Genomic DNA, 16,319 nt, shown 5'->3' with positions numbered 1-16,319 from the left:
ATTCTAAATCCATTGCTTTTTCTACTATATTACATGATCAAATGACATTTTTAGCTATTTAATCTCCATGTTAATAAAATTTAACACTTTTGTAGAGCAGCAATTTAGTTGTTAACTACTAATCTTTACCCCCCAAAATCTTAAATTGTTTGATTAATCCTTAGCAAGTCTTAGTGAGCTAGCTGACATGTAATGCTATCCATGTGTATAAACCTATAAAGTAGGGAACAGAGAGTTAAGTGAACTCCAGTCAGTAGACTTTAGTGTGAAGGTAGGCTCAGGGGAGGTTAGTGAAAACTACTTGGAAAATATGATCTGGTCCCAAGAAATAAAATGAAAGAGGACAATTGATAGCTTGAAGGATGCTTAGAAGTGTCATGACCATACCTCATGAATGTTTTCTTTCAAGAGAGTCTAAACATATTGGATTGTTGAAAACAAGCATCATTAAAAATGTTAGGAAATATAGCTTAATGGTCAAGAAAAGACTTGCTATAGGCTTTTTAAATTAGTGGCCTGTGTAATGTCAGTTTATCATTTGGTTAGAGAGATGGTAGGTATCTAATTAGAAGAAAGGTTAAAGATGAGAAGATGCTACAGAATTAGAATTACAGTAGCTTCCATTGGAACCAATTGAAAATGGGCAAAGTAAGGGCACTGACCAATTCTTTGAGAACTTTAATGATATGGTAGTAGAAGCATTATCCTTCTCCTTGCAACCATGCAAGTTTAGCTAATTTTTTCTTAAATAATTCTGGAGATTATGTTTAAGACTTGATTTACTCAAAACTCTACAGACTCAGGCTATTGACATCACTTCCTTATTCCCCCAAGTACAAAACTGATGCAAGGAGCTCTCTAAACTCTGATAATGGGCAAAAGGATGAGCAACTTAGGGAAGGAAGAAGTTTGGCTTTGTTTAACCAACTAGAAGTATTCTCCATGCCTATCTCTAATTATTATCTTCTTTCTATAGCTATCCAAACATCTTTTTTGTTGATTGTTAAATAGTTTTTAGTTTAGCTTATTTTTCCCAAATATCAATCTATCTACCAATTCTAAATACAAAGCAGTTACCAGAAAAAAAAGAGAGATTAAGAAAATAAATATCTTTAACTGAAAATAATTGGCTTAATCTACTTAAGAATAATGACATGGCATCTTAATACAAGTTAATTTGAAAATCACTAGAAGGGAAGATGATAGAAGATAGGTATCTGTACTGCCTTAGGAAAAGCAATTGAGGAGAAAATGACACTGCAAAGAATTGTCTTATAGTGGGTGTCTTCTATGCATATTAAATATTTTAGACTTTTGATCTTGTCCTATATTATCTAAAATTGGCAGGTTTTCTGTATCTACAAAAAAAGTGAGGTTCCCTGTTCCAGAGAGGGAATCAAATTTAAAAGCCTGTCTCCTTAACAAACTCTTAAACTTTTAAATTAACTAGCCATACTTAAAAACATAGCAGTTACAAATACCACATTATATATATATATATATATATATATATATATATATATATATATACATGTACATGCACACACATTTATTTACACACACAAATACATACACGCCAAATATTGTTACATCTCTCCTATTCAGATAGGGCTAATTTTTCACTAAAAAGGAGATGGAACTTGAGACTTGATTGTTTCAGAGAACTAAGGCTTATTGAAATAACTTCCTGGTCATGTAACTAAAAAAGACAAACAAATCAAAATTAGTATAAGGGGAGTCACTATTTCTTTAGTCTGAATACTGTCTTATGACCAATAAGCTACATATGAGAAGGCAAAAAGGGATATCTAGCTGCAAAAGTGTTCTTTGCTTGCTGAATATCCTTCCCAAAAAAAAGTAAACTGACCTGGTCTAGAATACTAATGAATGATGTTTCTAAGATATTTTGAAACCAAATTTATCACTGAGTAACTTGATTATTGCTTCTGAAATGCTGATTTGGTACAATTTTGTTTAGAAATCCATATTTAACAAATCAGCTCAAGTTATGTGTAAACCCTGAATAGGGGAGGGAAGAGAACACAAATTTATTAAAACCTGTGCAGCACTGTACTGTGTTTTTTTAAAATATAAATATCATCTCAGTTTATCCTCATACCTTTAAGGTTGTAGTCAAAAAAACAGAGACAGTCAAAGGTTCAAGTGACTTAGTGTCCAAGGCCAAATATGAACTCAGGTCTTCCTGACTCAGGGCTCAATACCTCACTCATTTCCCTAACTGCTTTCTATAGTGGACAAAAGTCATCCTGAGAGTCCAGAAGACCTGGGTTCAAATTTGACCCTTGAAATATGCAGATTGTGTGACCCTGGACAAGGCATTCAACTTCCAACCACCCCAGACAATTCTCTAGTCTCAAATTGTAAAACTTGTGCAATTCTTCATTGGCGGTCAGACTCAGTGGAAGTTCCCTATCTTTACTGCTGAAATCATTTATTCAGATTAATAGAAGTCCCAAATTAAGCAGTTTTGAATAATCAGGTTGTCTTGCTTAGATAGTTCATGTTTAGCTAAGATTACCTATGATTTTCAAGATTTCCTTGTGTTCTTCATAGGATCATAGGATTATCAATTTAGAACTATAAGGGAACCCTGGAGTCCAATTCTCTCATTTTTCAAATGAGAAAACAGAGCCTAAGAGGTTGTTAAATGACGTGACTTGGATCATCTAAGTATCAAGTAACTGAGTTGGGATTTTGAATATATCGTTGGGAAAAGTTGAATACATAAGGTTCATTCATCTGCACTTTCTTTTTAAGTTGTACATTTCATTGTTTTAGGGAAAACAAAAGGGAAAGAAATGACTGTCTATGCAAAATATTTGCTGGTTAGTTTTGTCTAGCATCACAAGTTTACTAATCTGTCAAACTTTATTTTCAACATGGAGAACTATTCATTATTTTAAATAACAGATCAGAAGAAAATAGCATATAGGTTTCCTAGGATTTTGGAATTTTGTTTTTAACCAAATCCTCTAGTTGCTGAGCACTTTAGAGTAATTGTTTCAAGTTCAAATAGAAATGGGCCACTAAACTATCTATCTATCTATCTATCTATCTATCTATCTATCTATCTATCTATCTATCTATCTATCTATCTATCTATCTAAACATCTCTATGCAGTTTGCATATTGACTACGAAAACCACATGCTAACATTAAACATTATTTTTGTGTTATTGGTTTTTTTGTTGTTGTTGAATATTTCCCAATAACATTATCATCTGGTTCAAGCCTCACTTGGGAGTTGTTGGGTAATGTGTTTGTCACCTCAGCTTCTGTCAACCACATATGGTTGGAATAGCTGCTTTGGGAATATAATGTAACTATAGGTAGTCTTTGGCACCAAAAGGCCTTTTCAAAGAGATAAAATTATATAAGAAAATTGAATATAATGAACAAATAAAAATATAAAAAGTGAAACCTAGTGATCTCATTACACTTTATAACTCTTTTCTTGGATTTGTATTTTAGTTTGCAATATTTTTATCTATAGATATGTTTCAATATCCCTACTATAGTCTAAGGTCCTCTAGTGAAGAGAGACTGTTATTTATCTTTATACCTCCCTTAGCACATCATTTAAGCTTAGTTCAGCTAATAAGTACTTAGCATGAGTGTGATGAATGAGTCAGCTGGGATAATGCTTTCCAAATAAAAGCATTCTTCATTCATCTTTGTCCCTATTTCTCTTGAAGCTTAATATCATCTAGGCAGTTATAACAAATACTTCATTGAATCTGATGCCAGAACTGTAGATGCTTTTTCTTCTGGTAAATATCTCAGTCCACCCATACTTATTTTTCTCATACAATTTTCATTAGAAAATTCCTCTGTAGAGGATTGATGGGGGTATTAATCTTCCTTGGAAATCTTTTAATATTCTTTTGTCATTGTATCTCTTACCATGGTAATTGACTGTTCACGTTTATTGCTAATGATTTATATCTTTGTTGAGTTTTTATGCCACTTATTGAGTATGCAAATCATTGTTGGAAATATGCTATAGTTTTTTTTTTATATTGCCCAATCTTCTTTCCTTTTTAGGGGGGGTTGTGTGTGTGGGAGCAGATCATATGCTGTTCAGATTCTTTAGAATTGGTAGTGTAGAATTGATAATTATCACTAGGAACCATGAAATTATCTAGTAACCTGTGAGCCAATTTTAAAAATTAATCAGTAAAAAATAAGTCTTATAATAGCTTTTCTTATGATGAAATAAATTAATAATTCTTTGCCCCAATTATGATTCTTTAAAATATGAAAATATTACATGCATATTGAAGAGGGACAAAATGGTATAGGAGATAAAAAGATGGATTTCAGTGTGTTGAAGATTTGGTTTAATAAGATTTTTCCCATGGGGCAGCTAGGTGGCGTAGTGGATAAAGCACCGGCCTTGGAGTCAGGAGTACCTGGGTTCAAATCCAGTCTCAGACACTTAATAATTACCTAGCTGTGTGGCCATGGGCAAGCCACTTAACCCCATTTGCCTTGCAAAGATCTAAAAAAAAATAAGATTTCCCCCTGTCACACACTATCTGTTTGACCCAGGATAAGTCATTTAATTTTCCAGTAATCCAGACAACTCTGCATGATTATACATTGCAGAGGATCTTGCAATCTAAATTGATGGGGGGAGGGGGTTTCCTCCCCAGAAGTTCCCAATATCAATTAAATCTGAGATCTCTTGTTCCCAAAATCATATCCCCAAATTTATGTTTATATCATTTATATGATGAATCCATAAGAATAAAAAGGGAAAAGTATCAGTCTTATCCCTTATATCATCTCTTACTTTTTGAAAGAACAATTCAGCTTTTTTTTCCCCAGGACTCTCTGTGACATTATCAATTACTGAAAAATAGCAAAAGCTATGGTAGCAGATGCTATCAATCCTAAGAAGTGATTCTGCCTCCTGTATTCTTGTCAAAATATCCAGATGACAGATTTTTTTCCCTCTACAAATTTAATTATTCTTTGTCTGATTTCATATTTTTGCTTTTCCTTTAATATGTACAACATCTATTGCATTCTATGAAATAAAAATCTAATTCACTCTTTGTATTTAGAAGAGGTGAAGAATGTTGAGAAGATGTATCCCAGTAATTTAATGGGGCAGTGAGATGTAGAAGAAAGAACCCTGTCTCTTTTAGAATCAGCTCTACTACTTGAGAAAGTGACTTGACCTTTTGTAGCCTTCATTTCTTTATCCATAAAATGAAAATGTTGGACTAGATGGAATCCGTGGTACTTATAGCTCCACATCTGTTTTACTAACCCTAGAATAATATGAATTTTGTATAAAGTTTGTATAAAATTAGTCCAGTAGTATGGCAGCTGATAAAAAGACTAGTTATTGCCCCCTTCTTCTTCTTCTTCTTCTTCTAAGAGTCTGAGTCATAAATATAAATTGCATTTTAAGGGCTTCTTTGGGAGAAGCTATGAAACCCTATACCAGAATATATGACTAAAGGTCCTTTCTGGGGAGTAGGAAGAATGATGCTTCACTGAATCTCTTGAAATAAGGAAAGAAGTCTGAATAATGCTAAACATTAAGATGTCTAATATACTATGTGTACTCATCATTGTTTTAGATGTAGATTCTTTCTTGGAATTCCAGAAAAGGGGCAAAATCCAAAACAAATTGAGAGACATCCTGTCTTAGATAACTTAGAACCTACACAAAAAGATATAGAACATATGGTGATTTGAGATATCTATGTTAAACTTGGCTATGTTCCTTGCCTGACCCAATAGACATATCCCACTCCCAATCCCTGTCTTTTAAAGCCTAGTTCATTTGAAACTCCCAACAATTCTGGGAGTTAGGTATTCTTATGATCCTTGTTTTACAGTTGAAGAAATTGAAGCAGATAAATATTAAGTGACTTGCCCAGGGTCACATATTATCTATTGTCATAAGTAAACAGGTTTTCCTGGCTATAGGACCAGCTTACTATTTGGCAACACCTGTTTCTAGTTGCAAAGCTACCTCTCCCTTGAAAGCTTCTCTAATTGCATCAATCAAAAGAGAATATTGAAGGCAAGTACTGTTCAATTTTTGTCTTTGTACCCTTAACATCTAGGACAATGCTTGGCACATAGTGAACAATGAAATAATGCCTGTTTACTTGATTGCCTCCTCTCTCTTTAGACCTCATTTTACAGAAGAAGAAACTGAAGTTTGCCATATTCTATCAAATTTTTCCTATAACAAAGTGAGGGTTCATGATTTGCCCCATAATGACTGTGAATTTTGTTATTTTGCTTTTTTTCTCCAGTATTTTTCATATTGGTTTACATTTCATTACATTTGATATTAGTTTACATTACATTACATTGATTTGCTTTTTGAAAGGATTATATCTTATCTAAACTTTCAATCTCCTTTAGTTTTAGCACATTAAATAAAGTGCTTAGCACAGTAAGATGTGTTTATTGAATTAAACTCCTATAATGCACAAATAGGAATTTTATGTTAATTTTCATTGTTAAAATACTTTTTTCTTCAATTATGATTAATCTTTGATCTCTAACACCTGAGTTTCACTTTGCTCTCCCTTTGAGAAGTAATAGATATGCTGTGATACCTCATTTACATGTACTTGGATAACTTTAATCCTAATAATCCCTCCTGAAAAGTATATTTTCATATATAAAATTAAGGTAAAACAATATTTTCTGTTATTTATGTTTAAGGGTTGGTCTGTCTTTGTAGTGTTCACTAATAAATTTCCATTACTGGTTACTGTGAACTGTTAAATCAATTTCCTTTGTCACAATTTAATTTGTCATTGTAAAAGAGTCATCCGGAAATGTTCCATAGATGGTAGGTAATAAAATGGTAAGGTCCCTGTTTGGTTCAATATTTTCCCTATGATTATAGCAGCCAAACTTTAACTAAAACTTGGAGTTTTCAAAGCACTGAACAAGTATTATCTTATGTGTCTTCTCATGTCAGGTAGGCTCTAAAGGTATTATTCTACTTTTTTTTTCAGTTGAAGAAACTGAGGATCAGAAAGGAGAAGTGACTTGCTCATTGTCCACCAACTAGTAAGTGTCAGAGATGAGATATAAAGCCACAAAGAACTGCTATTATGAACTACATTATTGAATACTGATGTTTAGATCTTATCTCAAAAGCATTATAATCACTTTAAAAACTTTCTTACATGACTAGAAGAGAGAAAAATTAGTTTGGGCTTCATTTGATGTTTTAACCCCAATGAAAACTACCATAATGGATTGTATTTATTTATTTATTTTTTGTTTGTTTATTTGCAAGGCAATGGGGTTAAGTGGATTGCCCAAGGCCACACAGCTAGGTAATTATTGAGTGGCTGAGGTCAAATTTGAACTCAGGTACTCCTGACTCCAGGGCAGGTGCTCTATCCACTATGCCAACTAGCCACCCCTAATAGATTTTATTTTGATTTGCTACTATGAGGTCTGTCAAGGAGTAGTCATTGAGGGAATGTTTGCAAAAAATGAGTAATACAATTACACATATGCATTCAATATAATCTCAGAAGATTTTAGAATAAGGTATTTACTGATTTCACCCCTCTCTCCTTTTCTAACATCATTGCTGAGACTTCTTTTTTTGCTGTATCACATATTTTCTTTATATAGTCCAGGAAATTGTTCTTTTGTTCATATTTCCAGAATTAATATATATAGTGAAAATTTAATTTCACATTATGAGCTCTCTCATTCCAGGTTTATTAAAACTGACTGAATTTGGACTTGATTTCCCCTTCTACTTGCCAACAACTGAGACATATGTCTATAGCATTTTTTCTCTTCAAATATGTATAATTCCTGACTATTTCTTTAAACAAGGAAGACATTAAGTCAGTGTTGAATTTCACCATCCTTTTCTTTACCCTCACCTGCTGTGAATGCTATGTTGATGTTTGGAGAAATATTCCCACAAATATTCTCCCACAAAAATTAAATAGTACAAGGAACAAAAATAAGAAGAGTGGCAATTTTGGTACTTCTTTGGATCTGTGATCTTATGAAGATTGCAGGTCTTTAATGTCTTTTCATCCATTATGAATCTAGTACATATACCCTCTGCTAAATCCTCAGGGATATATCTACTCATTTTGCTGGGGACCATTACTTGAATCTTTTAACAATAGTCATTCATTGCTATTCCTTCATGCTATTACATAACTGGACCACCTTCTTTTCTAATTTTCCATGGTTACACTCTAAACAATCTACAGAATTAATCAAAGACACTAGGAGTTGTCTGTCTATTAACTTTGCCCATCTATTCTCAATCCATTGTTTCAGGATAGTTTTATTTTGGGATTTTGTCTACTGGAATAGTCTTATTACATAGTACTTTAAATAGACCCCACTTGAACCATATCATTTTTGTTTTTATTAATTCTCCTCAAAAGAAACTAGAATAATATAAAAAAACCTACAAGACTTAGAGTTTCTTCATTATTTATCATATTTACTTAAAATCAAATATTCCTCTACTGTAAAATAATTCATTTTAATAACAAAATTTACATTCATTATAGGTCAAATCATGACCCCTCACTTTGTTATAGGAAAAGTTTGATAGAATATGGCAAGCTTCAGTTTCCTCTTGTGTAAAATGAGAAGGTTCAACTAAGGTGAATTCTTAGGTTCTTTATAGCTCTTAACTCATGGTCCTCTGATTCTATGAACTTCATTTTGTAGGTGATAGTTCTTTTTCCTTGACATTTATAAGTAGATCATTCTACTCTTATGATTAACTGCAAAGCTTACATTTATATAGCCTACTTTCTCCCATGCTATGTCCATTCTAGTTAGGCTTCTTTGCTTATCACTTCTGTCTTTTTCTTCTCCCTGATTATTACTAGAAGTTCTAATTTATTTTGCTTACCATAACATAAGCAGCTTCCTGTCCAAGTTAAATCCATTATGTTCAAAACCTATTCTATAGTTTGCTTCTTTAAGGACATTTCTTGAATTGGATAATGTTAGTTTGGTGATGTTACTTTCAATTTAGATGAATATCAATTAGGTGAAGTATCCATCACAGTATTTGGTACATAATAGGCAATAGGAATAGAAAATAATTGGTGCTTAAATGTTTATAAAGGACTTTACAAATATTATCTCATTTGATCCTCTCAACAACTTTAGAAAGTAGGTGGGGTAATATCCCCATTCTACACATGAGGAAACTGGGATAAATTAATTTTGTGTGTATATGCTCACAGAGCTTAAAATGAGGTCTTATGACCTTGAAGTCTAGCATTTTATCCACTGTACCTCCTAAGTTACTTATTTATTCACTAAGGGACTATGATTCCATGATAAATGATAACAGTTCTTCTCTACAGAAGAGGGGTGTGTGTGTGGGGGTATTTATAAATGTCTTTGTATCTAATGGTAGCTATCTCTGGGCAGGGGAAGGAAAAAAAGAAAGAAAATTGCACAATAACTTTATAATATATTTAAAAAGAATAGCAAATTGTGCATAATAGAATTTCACTTTTGTGTACAACTATCTTTTTTCCTATTTTATGTTAGGGAAATGCTTATTTTATTAAGTTCAGAATAAAGTAAATGAATAAAATAAAATATATGGGATTACAAAGAACACCAAGTAGATTTAAATAAAAGTACATGGGTTTATGAGCTTGAGATGGTCTGATCCACAACGCTGTATGAGCTCTCATAGTGCCAGGGTTACATCTAAAAGAGTGGTGGCTTCTGGCCCATGGACACTGTGATTCTCAAAGTGTTGCAAAAGTCATGCATATAGAGAAGTCCAAGTTCACCTCACTTTCATTCTTGAGAGTTGTCAGGAATTCATAAGTACTTGGAGGGAACTTTCACCAAACTAAGAAAGTTAATGCATTAGAACCAGGCTTTTTGTTCTGCACACCAGATTCTGCTTGCAGATTTTTGGCATGTCAGTATGCATAGAAACAATCAGAGCATTGGCTCACATATTTATTGATTTTTTCCAGAAACTGCACTTTAAAGGTCAACTTGGCTTCTGAATAAGTGGAAGGAAAAATTCATCTTTTTTTTTCTTATGGTAAAATTCTTTTATGGCATTCTTTTAAAATATCTTCAGATAATCTAAACACCTATTTGTATGTCTGGTTATCATATTCTATATTAATTATAGATTAATAAAATTACTATTGCGAACTATGCTATCCATGCTATGAAAAAAATTAAACTTATTTTGACTGTCCTGAACATGTTATTTAAACTCTCAATGTTCTAGGCAACTGTCCAAGACTCTTAAGTTTCAGAGAAGCTAGTGGTCTGGAGTATGGACGGCATTTCCATATACAGCAGTTCTTTGCACTAATAAAATTAAATGTAAAATTCTGTCTCCACCCAATGAAAGAATATTTTTTGATAAGAAGAATATCAATTATTTTTCTATAGTTAAAAATAGATGAAGATATGTCTTCTATTTGGGTCATGAACCAGGGGAAAAGTGACTCTTTTTCCCTTAAATTATGTACTCAGTGTGTGGTATTTTGAATTTCTCAGCATATATTGATAATTTCGCATCATGAGAAGGAAGATTTTTCAAACACTAAATCTGAAAGAACTTTTGACTCAGCATCTTGGAAATTGATCCTCTTGGCTTTTAGATATTTGCATTAACATTTCTTTAAGGATTAATTATTTATAAATAGACTTTCCAGTTAATGAACTGTAAGAGGATTGAATAATATTAATGCATGGAAGAAAATCTATCATCTTCCCTATTGAATGTATGTCAGTCTATTTTATGATTTTTATTTCTATTTTTTATTTTGGTTCAATTTTTATTTTTAAAATATTTTATTTATTTTCCCAACAACATTGCAACAATAATTTTCGCGATTCAATTATTCTTAAGAGGACAATATTAGATTGTAGGTAGAAGTTCCACAGTCACCTAAGGGTTGTTAAGACTAGATTTGAATGTGTCTTTCTGATCTGACCTCAATGATGTAAGATAGAGATGTAGCAGGGGTGTGGTTGATGTTATTTTAGAAAAATTCTGGCATCTTTAGATTCTTTGAGAATATGTTAAGGCAAATCTATTCATGCATGTGCTATCTAGTAGCTATCTTGATAGTCTTTCAATTGTTCTTCCTGCCTCCAGTCTCTTGTCATTCCTGCAAGATGGACATCTTGTACAAATCTGCCAGGTTAATCCTTCTTAATGTAATGTTTTGATTATGTCTGCCTTTCATTTGTAAACCTACACTAATCCCTCATTCTTTATTAAATAATATCCAAATTCTTTATCATGGCATTGCATAGACATGTATGAGTTTTATCTCACCAGATAGATTGTTAGTTCCTTGAGGGTAAGGTCCATGGCTTATATAGCTTGCATACCTTTCCTCAGAAATGGCTTCACACATTTTGGGAAGATCTTAAATTTCAGACAAAGAAAAAAAATTCTACACATTGTCTTAGACTATATAGTGTGATGAACACATGGAGGCTGTAACTAGGCCACAATATTGTCTTCAAGAAGTGAGATATTTAGGAAATGGAAGGAAACCAGTAATTTAGAAAAGGTGAAGGATAATAGACAGTCCACAAACTATACTAACACCATGGAAAAGTGAAAAGAACTTGAGAAAACCCTCCAATACACTAGGTAGAAGCTCTTTATAGTATTTATGGAAGGACATAGATAAGAATCATGTAAGTTGTGAGAAGGTACAGATGGTTTCTGGAAAATGGGCAGCAATACAAATGATGAACAGAAAGTGGGGAGATATTGGAAAACAAGGATTAATGAGATTAGACTGTTACATTAGGCATGAGATGACAAAGGTTTATTTAGGAAATTAATTTAGGAAAATTATAGAGGAAATGTAAGGAAGGGAGAGGTGTGAGAGACATTAGAAAAATGACTTGGACTCATCATGACATGATGCAATTGTTATTTTTGATAGATATATCTTATTGTATTACATATCTAATGTTATGCTATCATGAAGCATTTTATCTTTTATGATAGAATAGACTAACATCCCTTTCAGAAATGAGAGGTGTTGACCTTTTTACTTCCTTTTGGATGTTATGCATAATATAAACATGTAGTCAGGATTTTTTAGATGAGTGGATCCAAGCTTCAACACAGAGCAAATTACATCTTCTGGCACATTCTATGGTCAAATTTGGTTCCCACCAGATATATAAATTTCTCTCCCTAAAGGAAGTTGAACAATTTCTTTTATTTCAAAGACAGACTAAAATTCAACTCTACACACTGGGATGGTAACATTTGTATAAAAAACACATTGTAAGCAAAATTTTTGGACCACACTAACAGAAATAATATTCAGAACTTTAATATATTAAGTAATTTTTCAAAGGAGTACACAGTGAAAGCCTTCTATCATTATATATATATATATATATATATATATATATATATTATTGTTCATGAGGTTTCACCTGAACGGAATTTCCTCTCCTAGGCTCTCTGCCCTCTGGCCCTCTGTATCCTGTGTATTCTTCAAAGCTCAGTCTGTAAATGACTTTATCCACAAAGTATTTCCTGAGGATTCTAGATTGCAAATATCTCTGAATTCTGACTGAACTTATTTCTATTACTTTTTATATTCTATCAGTAATTAATAGATTTAACTCAGAGCATTTAAAATTGGAAAGAGTCTGAGATCATTTGGTCTACTCATATTACTTCAAAGAAACTCATGTCTAGAGGGATCCAGTGACTTACCCAGGGTCATATAAGTCAGGCCAAATCAACAAGCTTTTATTAAGACTCTACTACATGGTCCTGTAGATACAAACAAAGGTAGAAATAGCCCCTGCATGGAGGGGGCTCATAAACAGTTCTTGTTATTTCAAATATAATGGATATTTCCTAATATACTATTGCTGTCTCCCATGTATCTCATTTCTATGACTGTATTTTTCTGTACCTATCATGATGTGAACCAGATCAAGTAAGGATCTAACCAACTACTTTTTGAAATATTACTAATAAATGAGTACTGAAGTACAATGTAAGAATAGAATGGTATCTGATGAAAAATATTAATAACATATATTTTATAATTGGCCAAGAATAAAATTCATTTCACCTCCTTTAATATGTATTTATGTCTATATTCAGAAAGATCTGAGATACCTTAGCTTGAATATCACTCTTTTATTTCTAGATTTTATTTATATCCTTTAGTTTTCATTAGTTTACAACAGAGAAGAATTTGTTTTTTAAATGTTTTGATGAATTTGTGATGGGTTTTATCTACATCTACATTTTCTCATTGCAAATATATTCTATACATGTTTTCTTATATTGTATGATTCTTTTCTATGCTTTTCTATAAATACTCCAAACTGTTTCTACCTAGTGTTTTTGAGGCCTTGCTCAAGTTCTTTCCATATTTCCTTGGCACCAGTATAGTTTCTGGACTGTACATCAGTTATCCTTCACATTTGTTATTGTATAGGTTCACTAACTTTTTCTATTATTTGTTTCCTAAATATTTCACTTTTTACATGCAATACTGTGGCCTAGCTATGTACATCTTCATTTTTCTTAGAGTCCCCTTTATTTCCAATTCTTCACAGATCATAGTGTTCCATGCTTTATAATCATAGATCATCACTAGAATATTGGTGTTTATTTCCCATTAAAACTCTGAAATTTCAAGGCAGCTAGGTAGCGCAGTGGATAGGGCACTGTCCCTGGAGTCAGGAGGACCAGAGTTCAAATCTGGTCTCATACATTTAACAATTACCTAGCTGTTTGACCTTGGGCAAATCACTTAACCCCATTGCCTTGCAAAAAACAAAACAAAACAAAAACCCTCTAAAATTGAATGCATGTACAAACTTGCTTAGTAGTGTTATACATCACAACACAACTTAAAGAATAAAATTTCAATTCCACAAGTCCCCATTAGAATATTTTTTGCCCTATCCTTTACTTTTCATTTTTAATACTTTTGTTGATATTTTCTGTTTTAATACCACCTACATTTCATAATCCTTCCCTCCACTATATAGCTTTCTATTTCCCTTGCCAAAGAGGTCTTATATATGTGTATGTATATATATATATATATATATATATATATATATATATATATATATTTGCATATATTTGTACTATATATATGTGTGTATTTATATGCATATTTAAATATGTGTATTTGTCTATTAGTATATATTTTTGTATCAATACATGTTTAAATGAACTATAAAGGAAAGAAAATTGTATAGCCAAACTAATGAACACACATGAGGAATTAAAAAAACCTGCATGTAGTATTCTGTTCTTATTTTTTACAAAGACAGGTAAGAAGTGCTTTTTCATATTTCTGTGGACTAATATGGGGCATTATAACTTTGTAATATTCCATCTCTATTGTTATATTGTTCTTTACATTTACTTTGGCTTAGTGAGTTATTGTGTTTATTTCTTCCTTGAGCTGCTTATTTTGTTTTGCATAAGTCAATATCTTCCCATAATTCTCTGTATTAATCCCTTCACTGTTTTCTGTAATAAAGCAATGTTCTATTACATTCGTAATCCAGTTCTCTGTTCCTACAAAAATAGTGGTTATAACTATTTTGGTATGCATGGCTACTTCCTTTTTATCATTGACCTCCTATATACATTGGTATGTGCCTATTAGAGACATCTCTAATTTGAATTTTAGAAATGACTAAGCATAATTCCAAATATTTTTCAGAATGGACAGCTTTACCAGGAGTATATTTTCATGACACCTACAAATTCTAAGATTCTCATTTTTTATCACATTTTCAATGAACTGGGTTGAATACTGATATTTAAATAATACTTTTTTTTCATTAACAATTTGAAATCTTTTATTTTTATTTTTTTAGGGTTTTTTTAGGTTTGTGCAAGGCAAATGGGGTTAAGTGGCTTGTCCAAGGCCATACAGCTAGGTAATTACTAAGTGTCTGAGGTCAGAATTGAACTGAGGTCCTCCTGACTCCAGGGCTGGTGCTCTATCTACTGCACCACCTAGCTGCCCCAATTTGAAATCTTTTAGAGTACTCTACAATTTCTCAGGAACATTAATCCTGATTATTGCCCTGTCTATAATGCCAAACAAGTTATTAAACTGTTGTCTTAATTCAATATAAGACAGCTACATGTAAGGGTAGATAGTATCTGACTTTAGCCATTTACAAGCTGTGTGCTCCTGAGCAAATCATATAACTGTGTTTGCCTCAGTTTCTCGTCTGTAAAATGAGCTGGAGAAAGAAATGACAAACCAACCCAGAATGTTTGCCAAAAAAACCACAAAGTATATCACAAAAGATTTGGACATGGCTGAAACAATTGTATAACTAGAACAACAATTCAATATACTTATCTTTCAGTTATATCCCTTAATCTAGCTAGCAGACATTCTTCATTTCCAAGATTTTCCCCATATCAATTGTTAGATTGATATATTCTGTATTTCATTGAGGAAGATTCTGAAGTATAGTGAAGCTTATTACAGTCATTATGATACCACCTACAAATAGAAATAGCTGAATGTAGATATATATATATATATATATATATATATATATATATTTCCTTTTTCCATTTGTATTTTTAGATGTCATCTAAGACGACATGAAGAAAATAATAAATGCTGTTGGAAGTCATATAATTCTATTTTATGTTACCAGAAAATAATTGAAACAAGTTATCTCTGGTTGCATTGATCAATTAATTTTATATAATCAATATATGTTAAATTACTGCTTATTTACAATGAAAAATTTTTCTGATTTATATCTCTGGCTTACTCTTTCACTTTTCTGTCATTTCTATGGAAACTATATTGGAGGTAAACAGGACTGAGAATCATTTTTAAGCTTTAATTTGTTTAATGAATTGTCATAGTCATACTAACAGCAGCTGACTTTTTCACTCTTATACTATCTATCTATCAGTGGGCACCAGCTATTGCAATAGACGAACATGAATGTTTCTTAGCTTAGTAGAGTCTGGCAGAGATTGTGCTCTGTTAGCATATCTTTAAAAAATAAAACAGGCTTAAATTTTTATCATGATGAGGCTTTGGTGTAAAACTTTTCTGGAGGCTTAGAGCTTATAAAAATGTCAATTTGTTCACCATGTTAATCCTTTCTTTTACTCAACCCATGTCAAAATTTATTTTCTTATTAGTGACTGTTCAGAGAAAAATTCCTACTGTGCCCAAGTAGCAAACAACCTGTTAATCTTCAAAACACTTCTTCAGAGTATAACTTTAGAGCACATGCTAGAATCAAATTGGTATAAA

The 16,319-nt window shown here is 32.2% G+C and overlaps 1 protein-coding gene and 1 long non-coding RNA gene across 7 annotated transcripts in view; one reads left to right on the top strand and one right to left on the bottom strand.

Moving 5' to 3' along the window:
- Positions 1-16,319, top strand: part of SEMA3D (semaphorin 3D) — a 221,408-nt gene that overhangs the window by 7,054 nt on the left and 198,035 nt on the right. For 4 of the 6 annotated variants that reach the window (XM_074194052.1, XM_074194053.1, XM_074194055.1 and 1 more), the window contains one exon: positions 7,020-7,074. The exons of the other annotated variants lie outside the window; for them this stretch is intronic. The gene's annotated coding sequence lies outside the window, so the exon portion shown is untranslated. The remainder of the gene's footprint in view (positions 1-7,019; positions 7,075-16,319) is intronic. 6 annotated transcript variants of the gene reach the window in all.
- Positions 1-16,319, bottom strand: part of LOC141493138 (uncharacterized) — a 140,672-nt gene that overhangs the window by 61,807 nt on the left and 62,546 nt on the right. The gene's annotated exons all lie outside the window — the stretch shown is intronic.

Source organism: Macrotis lagotis, chromosome 7 (assembly GCF_037893015.1).
Source record: "Macrotis lagotis isolate mMagLag1 chromosome 7, bilby.v1.9.chrom.fasta, whole genome shotgun sequence".
NCBI lineage: Eukaryota > Metazoa > Chordata > Mammalia > Peramelemorphia > Peramelidae > Macrotis > Macrotis lagotis.
The sequence above is the reverse complement of the archived record's forward strand: the minus strand, read 5'-3'. Positions and strand labels throughout refer to the sequence as shown.